Here is an 8,274-nt window from a genome sequence, read left to right as displayed (position 1 = left end):
GGAATGATATGCCCTCCACCACCGCCTCTCACCAAGGCCCCTTCACTGGCCACATGGATCACTTGGAAGGATTGCCCTCAACTCACTGGGTCTAAACACTCAAAAAATCTGTTCATCAGCTCCAGGCAGCTTCTTGAGCACCTGATCCATAATAGGCTCATCCTGGGACTCTCCCAAATCTGCGTGCTGAATCTTGTCCTACCCACCTCTACCTTGCTGCTGCTAAGTCACTTCAGTCATGTCCGACTCTGTGCGACCCCATAGACAGCAGCCCACCAGGCTCCCCTGTCCCTGGGATTCTCCAGGCAAGAACACTGGAGTCAGTTGCCATTTCCTTCTCCAGTGCATGAAAGTGAAAAGTGAAAGTGAAGTCGCTCAGTTGTGTCCGACTTTTAGCGACCCCATGGACTGCAGCCTACCAGGCTCCTCCATCCATGGGATTTTTCAGGCAAGGGTACTGGAGTGGGGTGCCATCGCCTTCTCCAACCTCTACCTTAACTTTTTTGAATTTTATCATCAAAAATTATAGTAATCAGCTCTCTGCTTTGGCTTTTTTGACACCATGATTCAGAAGTAAAATATAATCATTTTGGTGGGCACATTTTACTGTCCCATTTATCTCATCAGTTCCCAATGGTGAATGGCCATGTGAGCTGCATGGAAAGAAGCCCTGGACATCTTTTGATCCACATGCATAGCTAAAAATTACAAAGATCATAAGCAGGGCTGTAGATTGGAGCCCTGGACATCATCCAGAGCCATCAACTAAGTAACAAGTTGAGCTCAGCTCACAACCAGGTCACCACTCTCAAGTCTTATACTAGTTCAGCAGCTTCTCCACATGTTCATAATGTAATAGGGTGTTTTCGAAACATCATCTTTACTTGCCAGTCTTACAAGTCAACTCTCTTTATGCTGAAGAATCACAGCATGATCACATCTACATTTTCAGTAGTTACTAGATCAAAGCACTCTTGAAACAATACATTTTCAGAGAAGTCCATTGGTCTGAAATGCTTCCTCTAAGAGTTCAGTCTTATCAGACGCTTCCATTCACATCAGTAAAACCCAAATAACCAAAAGTTCCTAATCTTTCTGTCTACACTCCTCCTTCTAGACCTCCTCTGCCTAGGTCTCCACTTTATCACCCTCTTGTCCCACCGGGATACTGGTGTGGGTGAGCACTAATTTGCCATTCATCAACTTGGAGAGAATATGAACTCATGTAATTCACTTCAAAGTCTAGATAACTGGACTGACCAAAAATGACAGTGTCTTGAAGAAACTGCAGGAAGTGATGGACAGGGAAGACTGGATTTAAAAGAGTTTGATAAACAACTAGCCATGGAAAAAGACAGATAAGGAGCCGTGTATGCACTTGAGAAATATACAGATAAAGTAACCTAGGGAATGAGACTTGGAAAGGAACAGGTAGTTAAATAGAGTTAAATGTTTAACTGGCCATGAAAATTTAGGCAGGATAAGGAACACTGTATCCATTCTCTCCCAGTAGACAACCTCCCACTTGACTTTGAGGCTCACACACAATCTAGTGCCCCCAAACTAGTTAAAACAGGAGACATGACATCTCAGGGAAGAACATACGTGAATGTTCTGGCTTGGGATTTTTCAATGAGTTCATTTTGGGAGGAAAGAGTGTGAGTGAGGACCAAGTTTTGATCCCTTGTTTAAGTAAGAATGACCTGGAGCATCTGTGATTCTGGACAAAATCATGCCTTCTTTAGTCTCTGAGGGAGGTGAGAAAGCAGGTCAGTTCATCATCTTGTATTTCCTTTGAGGAAATGGTGTTTCAGGACTGATCTTCAAAAAGCATTTGACATGGAACTTGCTAAATTATCAATAAAGTAAAAAAGGTACTCTATTCAGAATCATTCATTTTGAACAATTTCCATATAACACAATCATAGATCAGCACTAGTCTATTGAAACACAGGCAATTAAACTCTCTGAGGTTTCATCTCATATTCAATATACATCATGGGAAAGTCACTGTGGATATTCCCTGGGCACTTAGTTCAATGTCATCATAACCAGGGTCCCACTTCTCTTCCCGAAGCAGCCAGGGGCTTTCTTCTCTTTCCCCAGCATCAGCTTCCTCTCTAGAGACGTTCAGAGAAGAGCCTGAAATAGCAAAGAGAAGTTTGATTAGAACTGAGACAAAGGAACTGGACAGTGTGGTGGAAGCGAGTTAAGCAAGTGGTGGTGACAAAGCATCCCTGGGACCCAGGTGTGGGCAGGAGGCTCAGACTATTTCACATCAGTTACAGTGAGGATGGACCTGGACTGTCCTCTCAGATCCAGTCCATGCTCTCTGAGGCCTCAGCTCATGTGGAAATCCTGCATCACAAGAGAACTGTGCTCACACAGGAGCTCTGGGAAAACGTGTTTCCAAGCTACATAACCAGCAAGAAGATGCCCAGGTATGGTAAGAATCATAATAGCGAATTTAAATTTTCTCCTCTCACAACTGACAGACATGAAATCACAATGAGAGGGAGACTGAAGACGGAAACAATCTGACTCCTCACTGACAATCCAACTCTGCTGTTGGTTGCCCTGATGTGTGTTCCCAAATACCCACAAATATGATCACAGGTTGCACCATAGTGGGCCCTCCCCAGGGACTACATGGGCCCTCAGATGGAGATATATTCTTTTCTGGAGAATGAGTGTCTTCTCCCCGCCACTGAAATTTCTGGAGCAGATTAGAGTCTGTGGAGTGCATGGATGCTCAGATGTGCCCAACTCTTTTGCATGGATTGTAACCTGCCGGGTTCTTCTGTCCGTGGATGTTTCTAGGCAAGAATAATGGAGTGTGCTGCCATTTCCTTCTCCAGGGGATCTTCCCAACACAAAGACTGAACCTCTATCTCCTCCATCTCCTGCACTGGCAGGCAGATCCTTCACCACTAAGCCACCTGGGAAGCCCTTAGCTGCCCACCCATCTGAGAAAACCTTATATGCCCAGAGGTTATAGATTCTGAATCTATAATACACCACCATGGCTTAATGTTAAGGCCACTGTATATCTTAGACTTTGTACATGTTACTGTAACATACAAACACAACACATCTTAAATTATCAAAATGCTTCACAAATACCATTACTGCAATATCTTTTTTTAAATCTCTAATTACATTTCATGAATGAGACAGTGCAAAGATGTTATCAAAATAGTTTTTCCATTTTTAGACTTGGTAAATATACTCAATTAATCTACAAGTCTTAACAAAAATATACCAAAGATGCATTGATAAATTTACTCAAACATTATGGAGACACAGATCCCAAGAACACAGAGTGATTCCTCCCTCCCAAGGAGCCCAAGGAGCCTGACAGGAACAAAGAAAGGAATATGATCAAAGTGATGCTATCAAATACACAAGGTCATCCAAGTTTGGAATCTCTAAGAAGGATGGGCATTGAGGAGCTCAAATTTACCCTTTCCAGGACAGATACCAAAGACTGCAGGAGATCAGCTAACCCCACTCATCTCTCTGAGAGGGTCTCAATCCTATCCTCCTTCTCTGGGAACACTTCCTCCTTGCTCCCCTGAGTGGCAGGAGGAGCCCCAAGCACTGGTACCTCTTCAGCATCATCATAATCCTCACCAGGGGCATCAGTCCTCTGATCTGGGGCTTCTGAGGGCAGAGCAGGGAGTCAGATGAAACTACAATAAGTGGGTTGGTCTGGAAAAAACCTAAGATCCCTTCTGAACCAGAGTTTCTGAGCCACTAAACAGAAGCACCAGTCACTCATTGTTTCAATACATTTTTTTCTTTAAGACCATGTTTCATTTTGATATGTCCATAAACCAAAAGATGATTCCAAAACATCAATATTTTTTTATTAAAATTAAATATTTCAAAGCAACACTTACACCAGTGAGGATTACTAAAATAAGTTGACAAACTGTGCTTTACAGATGCTATTTCTTAAAGCAATGTGTACCTGTTGTGATGGAATGAGGGTGACTAAGGACATATAAAGCCCAGCCCCAGCATGAGACATCACAGAACAGCCAGAGAAGGGGGAGGACAGACCCTGTCTGGACTCAGGGGATCCCTCTGGTCCATCAAAAGAAGACTGTTTCTCTTGCATCTCATCTCTATGAGGGAAACTCTCCTCCCCAACACCCAGCTACGGCAGGTCCATGTCTATTACCCGGAGTGGATCTGTAGTCATTGTTGTCTTCACTGTCTCTCATGTAACATGGCAGCTGATTTCCTGAGTCATTTGAAAGGAAGCTTAATGTGGAGACAAACATCACACAAGACACAGAACGATCCTCCCCACACCACAGGATCTGTGTTAAGTCTGAGATGGGACAGACTTGGCTCCTGCAGTGTAGATAGAGGCTGGGGTCTCACGGGGCTCTAAGAGGCCATCCAACTGCTTTGGAGGAGCCGCCTCTGTGAGTCTGGGGCACACGTGGGGTCTGCGGATAATCAGAAGACAGCTTACAGCCAGAGGGTGCTAACAACCAGAGGTCCCCGGAGGACTGGCAGAGACACCCACGTGGGCTGTCCTGAAGATCTTTCTGCGCCAGTGTTCCAAAATCATCAACTTCCTCATACATGCCTTCATTGACAGCATCTTTGAAACTGGATAGAGCTGAAAGATCCCCCAGAAATTCAGAGATGCTGCCCCAGACACCCCGATCCAGCAGGCCCACATTCATCTCCCTAATGTTCACACAGGGGCTGCCAGGACCTCAGCATCACCTCCCATCCAGTGCATTGTGTCGGCACCTTCTCACCTCATCTGACCCTGAATACAGCTCAGCCCCAACTCTGTCTGGTCTCACAAGAGTGGCCATGACTTATGATAGTTCACACCCTAGTCCTCTTTCTACTCAGCCCTTAGAGTTCCATGGAGGAGAACATGGAGTTCTGCAGACTCAGAACAGAGACCTTGCCCAGGTTCCCCTCCTCACACCTGTGCCATCTCCCGCCTCCACACACTCTTCCTGATCCCCAGTTCCACCTGCAGCCCACCTCTGCGCTCTGCTCTCCATCTGAGGAGCTGAGTCACCAGGATGATGAGGACCAGGAAGAGAAGGGCCCCCAGGATGAGGCAGAGGACCCCAGGCAGGGAGAAGACGCCAGGGATTTGAGTTTCATCCCTAAAAAGAACAAGGGAAGTGGGTTGGAGAAGGTCCTGGGCACAGAGAAACCCCTGCCAGCATTTCCAGAAGCTCCAGACGATGGTGTCCCAGCCTCAGGGACAAGTACGCTAACAGACTGTGCTCCTCTGGGTCTCGTCCTGAGACAAGTCAACTCCACTCTGGCCAGTGTGGTCCCAAGGCAGAGCTGGGGATTGTCAGGGAGCTGCCCTGTCAAGACAGCATTTGAGGACCTGGCTGATCCCCTCTCCTTGGGCTTCAGGAGACAGAGCATCAAACAGTCCTGGGACCCACACTTCACTGATGAGGAGCAACACTCAGGGGCACGTGGGAGAAACTTAGATTATGCAACATGGGAAGCAGACCCACTTGGACCCCGGGCATGAGAACCTTTGACCCTGGGAATCAAGGCAGGGGAGTTCCCCAACGTAATGCCCTGGCTTCCCCACCCACCTCCCCGCCACCATCCAGGAGTTCCTCAGACTCTTTCCTCTCCTGAGTTGTCAGAGAGCCCACAGAACAGGTCCCAAGAATCTGAGTATTCTCCCCTGACCGTAGATGAAGGCACAGTACCTGCTGTAGTCAGGGGCAATGTTGTCCTGGCACCCAAAGAGAAAAACAGCTGTTTGGACCAGGGTGATTGGCCAGATGCAAGGCAGCCCATTTTTCCCTCCTGAGCCTAAAATCACCCTTCAGTCTCCACAACATCAGTGTCCAGTCCTCCTAGCTCCCCCGTCCTAGATCAGAGCCTCAGCACCAGGACACTGTCTGAACACAAACTCCCCACCACCCCCAGCCCAGCCCACTGCCCCCACGCTGCCCCAGCTCACCCAAGGTGGACCCCGAGCCCCTCACTCACCAGAGCACCTCACACCAGCATCCTCCTCGTGCTTGCAGCCGCTCTGCCCCCAGGGCTCCGCAGCACAGTCTCACAAGGACTCCCAGCCCCTACACTGCACCGCGACCTGCCAGATGCTCCCATTTCCAGGGCCAAACCCTGCAGCCCGCATGGCTTCCAGGGCTGGGCCACAGCCCAGGTGCTGACACACCACCGTGGCCTCTGCCAGGCTCCAGGAGTCATCTCACATGGTGCCCCAGGAGCTGCTGTGCCAGACCTCCACCTGCCTTGAGCATTCGGTGTCTCCGCCCCTGAGCCGGAGCTTCTCTCTGTCTGAAAAGGCAGCAGCCCCTCCTGTGACTCCCCTCATGGGAGGAAGAAGCCCCTGGGAGCCACAGGGGAGGGGGGCGTGCTGACATACCTGTGCAGGGGGCAGCAGTTGGACAGCTCTTGGGTCTTCTCCCTGCAAACAACATGGAAACAGTGGATCAGGGACAGTGGGGGTGGTCCTGTCCCCACATAGATTATCTAAGGTCCTTGGGTCAGTGCAAATGACATGTGAAAACACAGGCTCATTATCTCTTGGGTTGAGAAATTCACTGATTCTGATCACCAGGTGAAATAACTTTGTTTATTGTTTACAAGTCTCCACGTGCTGTGCTGTGCTTAGTCACTCAGTCTTGTCAGAATCTTTGCCACCTCATGGGCTATAGTTGGGCAGGCTTCTCTGTCCATGGGGATTCTCCAGGCAAGAATACTGGAGTGGGTTGCCATACTCTCCTCCAGGGACAAGTCTCCATACCCCACAACAAATACAACACACAGAAACACAGGCATACACAGCTTTTTGTAGACTCAACCTAAACTCATTACTTAGATAGGAAAATATAAAATTACACTAACAACGTCCTACGTTGTTGGGACAGACACAGGAACAGACAGGAAGTCACCTGCACACGAGATATAGGCTTCCTGATATGGAGAGCATGTGTATTTCCAAGGGTCAGAAGGACACTGCCAGAGAGAGGTGTCAGTTCTCCTGCACTGGATCCCATCTACCCACTAGGGTCTATAACCTTCCCTAAGAGAAACAGATGGGTTGAGACTTCCACTGTCCCCACAGCCAAGCTGACTGCAGATCACGGACACAGTGATGTCTTCCATGGGGCTGTGGCAGATACTGCCCCAGGTCCCGTTGTAGCAAACTTCCAGCCACCCAGCACACTGCTGGTCCTCGCTGACCATCCTGAGGGCCAGGAAATCTAAGACTGAAAGAAAGGAAACAGGACACAGTGAGCACTCCACTCAGTGCTCTGGGTTTTCCTCTCTCCCATAAATTGTGAACATTCACCTGACCCAGAAGAGGAGGTACCCACTAGGTGACAAGACTGAAATTTGTCTCCTTATCTTTCTCCATTTGTGTCTATATTTCTAAATATTTCTACCATGATGATGTAGTGGATACAAACAGAGAGGAAGACCAACCTGGGCACATGCAGGGAGGGGAGCTGAATCCTGCTTCCTGACAAAACCTGTACAAGAGTGTGTGAAAGGGTATAATGTGGATATTGGAGAACTAGACAGAATAATGAACATCAGATATGTCTAAATCTTAATCCCTGGAACCTGTGAATATGTTACCTAACATTTCAAAAGGGACCTTATAGATATTACAAAGGTAAATACCTTGGGATGGTGAGATTAATCTGAAATATTGTGGATTAACCACCTGAGCACAGTGTAATCACCTCCCTAGCCCCACTATCCTCAGAAATGGATCACTTTTCCCAGCTCCAGTCAGAGGGAAATGTGAGTGAGGAAGAACGGCTGGAAGAGGCATTGTTGTCTGAAGAAGAAGAAAGAGGCTCTGAGCCAAGGAATGAGGCCACATAGGAACCGGGAAACGCTGGGAAAGGACTCCTTCTCGTGCCTTCAGGAAGAACGCAGCTCTGTGGACACCAGGATGTTGGCCCAAGGAGACCCTGGTCAGACTTCTAGCATACAGAACTGAACAGAGTAAGTCTGTGCTTTCATTAAAACAACAACAGAATCTCTAGACTGTACTACCACAGGGAACTGAAGAGAGAGCCCTGCTTTCACGCAGACGCTGTAGGAAATGGCTCTGCCAGGAAACACTGCTGAGAATAAAGGACCAGAATGTCAGCTGCTGCAGGAGGAAGCGAAAGCACCTCGTCTTCACGTCTGCTGGAAAGACAGGCTCCATGGGAGGCTCCTACTCTGGTCCTTTCAGCGTCTCTCCCTCAAGGCTCAGACTGCCGTCCTCCAGCA

At 48.0% G+C, this 8,274-nt stretch overlaps 1 pseudogene; it reads right to left on the bottom strand.

Moving 5' to 3' along the window:
• Window positions 1-1,919: 1,919 nt before the first annotated feature.
• The window catches only part of LOC109558600 (antigen WC1.1-like), a 41,711-nt pseudogene continuing 35,356 nt past the window's right edge, over window positions 1,920-8,274 (bottom strand).

This window comes from Bos indicus, chromosome 5 (assembly GCF_029378745.1).
Source record: "Bos indicus isolate NIAB-ARS_2022 breed Sahiwal x Tharparkar chromosome 5, NIAB-ARS_B.indTharparkar_mat_pri_1.0, whole genome shotgun sequence".
In the NCBI taxonomy this organism is placed as follows: domain Eukaryota; kingdom Metazoa; phylum Chordata; class Mammalia; order Artiodactyla; family Bovidae; genus Bos; species Bos indicus.
This window is presented reverse-complemented; position numbering and strand designations above follow the sequence as displayed.